This window comes from Carlito syrichta, unplaced genomic scaffold (assembly GCF_000164805.1).
Source record: "Carlito syrichta isolate Samal-C Ts95f unplaced genomic scaffold, Tarsius_syrichta-2.0.1 Scaffold126431, whole genome shotgun sequence".
In the NCBI taxonomy this organism is placed as follows: Eukaryota; Metazoa; Chordata; class Mammalia; order Primates; family Tarsiidae; genus Carlito; species Carlito syrichta.
In genome coordinates, this window is record NW_007070527.1 from 77403 (window position 1) to 82162 (window position 4760).

General features: G+C 55.7%; 1 protein-coding gene across 1 annotated transcript in view; it reads right to left on the reverse strand.

Annotated features, from left to right (window-relative positions):
* SH3GLB2 (SH3 domain containing GRB2 like, endophilin B2) overlaps positions 1–2262 on the reverse strand; it is a 16823-nt gene extending 14561 nt beyond the window's left edge. The window contains exon 1 of the mRNA XM_021707812.1: positions 2125–2262. The gene's annotated coding sequence lies outside the window, so the exon portion shown is untranslated. The remainder of the gene's footprint in view (positions 1–2124) is intronic.
* Positions 2263–4760: the final 2498 nt, after the last annotated feature.

Consider the following 4760-nt stretch of genomic DNA (forward strand, 5'->3'; position numbering starts at 1 on the left):
TCACCCAGACTGGAGTGCAGTGGCACGCTCCTGGCCACCGCAGCCTCGACCTGCTGGGCTCAGGCGATCCTTCCACCTCAGCCATCCAAGTAGCTGGAACTACAGGCACGCGCTACCATGCCCGGCTAGTTTTTTGATTTATTGTGGAGATGAGGTCTCGCCAAGTTGCCCGGGTGGGTCTCCAACCCCGCGGGCTCAGGCAATCCACTCACTTCAGCCTCCCAAAGTGCGGGTTCACAGGCTGAGCCACCTAGACCGGCTGTAATTTTTTGATTTATTGTAGAGATGAGGTTTTGCCAAGGTTGCCCAGGCGGGTCTTGAACCCGTGGGGTCAGGCAATCTACTCACCTCAGCCTCCCAAAGTACGGGATTACAGGCTGAGCCACCGAGCCCGGCCAGCCTAGGAGTTTAAGATCAGCCTGGGCAACAAAGCAAGACCTCATCTCTACAAAGAAAAAAAAATACACACACACACAAAGGGTGGACCAAATAGAACTTGGAATTTTATTTATTAAAAATTGTGGCCAGATGTGGTAGCTCATGCCTGTAATCCCAGCACTTTGGGAGGTGGAGGCGAGAGGATTGCCTGAGTCCATGGGTTCGAGACCAGCCTGGACAACTTGGTGAGATTTCGTCCCTACAATATATCAAAAAAATTAGCCAGGCATGGTGGCATGCACCTGTAGTTCTGGCTATTTGGAAAGTTTAGGCAGAAAGATCACCTATGCCCAGCAGGTTAAGGCTGCAGTGGCCGTGAGTGTGCCACTGCACTCCAGCCTGGGCAACAGACTCCAACTCGAAAAAAAAGAAAAACAACTGTGTGTTTATTCTTGCATGTTTAAACTTCAGTCACCTTCAAAGTATTTTCCGCTTGAGCAAGCATGGGGCTCATGCCTGTAATCCCAGCACTTTAGGAGGCCGAGTTGAGAGGATTGTCTGAGCCTATGGATTCAAGACCAGCCTGGGCAACATGGTGAGACCTCGTCTCTACAATAAATCAAAAAGATTAGCTGCATGCGGTGGCGTGCTCCTGTGGTTCCAGCTACTAGGAAGGCTGAAGCAGAAGGATGGAGCGAGCCCAGCAGGTCAAGGTGGTGGTGGCCATGAGCGTGCCACTGCACTCCAGCCTGGGTGACAGAGTGAGACTCTGACTCAAAAAAACAACGAAAAAACTCAAAGAACTCTCCATTTGATGCAATACACCTATCAAGACACTTCTTCCATGGCTCAGAACAGTTTTTGAACTCATCAATTTCGATGGCTTTTAGTGCTGCCGCCCATTTTTTGGTTTCACCTCTTCCACAGCAGCAAAACATTTCCCTTTGAGGACTTTGTTCATGGAGAAACCAAAACAAGTTGCTGGGGGGGTGGGGGGGTGAGATCAGGTGACTAGGGAGGTGGGACATGGGGGTCACTCCGTTTCTGGTCAAAAACTGTTGAACACTCAGCATGGTGTGGGCAGGTGAGCTCAGAAATCACTCATCACGAAAGGGGCACACGTGCTGACTCTCCAGAAAAAGATCCACCGAAGCCAAACGCAGTCTCTCAAAACGATGCTAGCCGGTCCACGGACAACCACGGGTCCCTAGAACACTCACCCAGAGGGAAGCCTGTGCTATAAGGGACCCCCCCTTCAAAAGATGATGCCGGGTTTTTGGGTGCCCCCTCATGTCTGTGTGTGTGGTTTGTAGCACACAATACACACTCGGACGGGTCCCAGGCCCTGGCCCCAGACAGCTCTGTGGCCACTAGACTGGCTGCACAGATTTCCAGGCAGACGAGCAGTGACACTGCAAGCCACACTTCTCTTCCCGCAGCCTCTGCAGTCCACTGGCTTGCTGTGTGACTTTGGGCAAGCCCTCTTCCATCTCTGGGCCTTGCTGGCCTCTAGAAAACGACCAGGTTGTGCCTGGCCTGCCTCTTCTCCCGCGTGTGTGGAGGCTTCCGGGCATTCCTTCCGCACGAAGCTTGGGAGTCTGCTGCCCCAGAGTGTCTGAGAGCCCCACACCGAGTCACGTTTCTTTAACGGCCCTTCCCCGCACACAGCCTGGAGTCTAGATGTCAACCACCTACAGCCTGAGCAGGGCCTCCCGCCCCTCGCCCCAGCCCGCCGGGCCCACTCACTGGGGTTGGGCTGCAGCAGGACCTCCGTCTGCCTCAGGATCTTCTCCGTCCAGTTCTTGGTGCTGTCCGCCCGGGCCAGAAGGTGTTCAAAGTGGGCATCGAGCTCGGTCTTCTCGGCCTGGCCAAATTTCTCCTCCGTGAACTATGGAGGGAGGGCCAAGGGGCGGAAGGGCTCAGGAGATGGGAGGGGGAGGGGGAGGGGAAGGGAGGGACCCCAAGCGGGAAACCGGGCCCCAGGGTCCCCAAGGTGGAGGAACTCGCCTGCAGGTGACGCCCCGTGACCTGACGGGGTGTGAACACCCTGTCCTGGGCCCCAGTTTGTTCCTCTGTGAACTGGGGGCTGGACCGGAGTGTGGGAGTCCTGGGTTCTTCTGGAAGTCCCATGAAAGCTGTAGAGTCCCTCTTCTCAAAAATGCACATTCCTGCACAACCCGGCACTCACTTGGAGGGTGAGGCGCTCTTAGGAGGCCAGCTTTCTAGAGGCCCAGGCTTGGGCAACGGGGGTTTCTTACATTTCTTGTTTTGTTTGTTTGAGTTGCAGTCTCACTCTGTCACCCAGGCTGGAGGGCAGTGGCACACTCCCTCCCCGCCACCACAACCTTGACCTGCTGGGCTCAGGCAATCGTTGGCCTCAGCCTGCCTCAGCCTTCCCAGTAACAGGGACTACAGGCACGCGCTACCACACCCGGCTGATTTTTTGTTTATTGTAGAGATGAAGTCTCACCAAGTTGTCCGGGCTCAGGCAATCCTCTCCCCTCCCTATCCCTAACCCTCCCAAAGTGCTGGGATTATAGGCATGAGCCACCAGCTCAGCCCATTTCTCCTGTTTAATTCAAGGCTGTTTATCTAAACTACCAAGTTAGCACCTTTGAAGACTGTAACTTCCATCCCTCCTTTAAGGAACTATAAAATTTAAAGTCTGTGTGGTTGTAAATCCCAAAACTCACCTGAAAATGTCAGCATGATTAGGAGATTTTGGGTCCTAGGAAACTGCCCCACAGGCCTTGTTAGTTCAACCTTGGGGATGGTGGAGGGATTAGGAGATTAGGGTTCCTGCCTTTGGCAATTCAGCCTCGGGGCTGGGTGAGAGGCTTGTGGGAGAGAGATTCTGAGCCTTTTGGGTGAATTCACTGGCTCCATGGCATCGGATTAAACGCCCATTCCTCCCAGCTCTGCCTTTCATTGCTAATGGATCCCAAGGGAGACAGCAGCCGGCTTATGGGGCCAGAACGAGCTTGAAGGTCCTTGGAGCCTGCCTCTGAAGGTGAGGGCTTGGCAGAAAGTGCTGGAGAAACAAACGGTCTGGGTCCTCACGGGGCAGCATGAGGAGGTAGGAGCTGCCGAGGAGGGGCTGTGGGGGAGTGGGTGGGCAGAATGCAGGTTCTGGAATGAGGACCTGTCTGAAGACCTCATTCTGCCACTGTCAAGCTGCGTAACCCTGGGCAGAGGGGCTCTGCCTCTCCGCACTCAGTTTCCCCAGCTGAGAAAAGGGTGTAACAGCACCTCCCTCCTCTGTGGTAAGGAGGACAGAGGAAAGGTGTGGGTTAGACATAAGGGGCGTGTGGCGAGGGAGGAAGGTCAAATGGTTGGCCTGGGCCACCGCCCCTGCTGCCCATCAGAGGCAGCGGCTGGGCACACCCAGGGCTCAGGATGTCACACAGTCCTGGGTCAGAGCTGGCAGCGCCGTGGGAGCAACTTAGGAACAACCAGAAAGTGGCCCCAGGCCTGGCCCCTCTGGTCTGGAGGGGCCCTGGGAAAAACGGCCCCATTTTCCACACAGGGATACCAAAGCCTTGTCCAGCCAGGGAAAAGGGCCTGCCCGGCGTCACAGCCGAACAGCCAAGGGCTGACGACACGCAGGAGTCAGATAAGGCCAGCAACAGTTACTGCCGACCAGCCCCATCCTAAGGGCTTCAGGCCAGGGCCTCACCAGCAGTGAGGGCCAAGTGTCCCATTTCATAGACGCTGCCACTGAGGCTGAGTGAGGAGCAGGACAGTGCTGGAGTCAGGGTCAATAAGGCCTGGGGACTGGAGGCCCTTCCCAGAAGGACTTGGCAGCCTTGCATCGTCAGAGGCTGCAGACTGCTACAGCTACAGGGCAGGGCAGCCGGGCCAGCACGCCGCCGGGCAGCTCAGCGGACATCAATTATGTAGCAGGGGCTTGGGTTTCTCCCTGCAGGGCTGGGGGGGCTGAGGTTACAGCCCCCTCCAAGCCTGGCTGGCTCCTGCCTTCCTCACAGTCTCCAAACCGAGGCCTTCCAGATCGGGGTCTCAGATTTGCACCTCCCTCTGCACCACATCCCCGTGGCTCTTGAGGGGGGTGGCGTTTGCCCCATTTTTCAGATGAAGAAATAAGGCTCGGGGAGGCAAAGGCTTCTCTCTGGACCTCAGTTTCCCTCCTGGCGAGTGCAGATTACAGGATCTGTCTCACAGGGTATTTGCCAGCACACAGTATGGGACTGATGACTGTTCCCTGGTATGTACGATCATTATCATTAACAAAAGGCCTCAGCCTGTAATCCCGCACCTTGGGAGGTTGACATGAGTGGATTGCCTGAGCCTGCGGGTTCGAGACTCGCCTGGGCAACTTGGTGAGACCTCATCTCTACAGTAAATCAAAAAATCAGCCGGGCGTG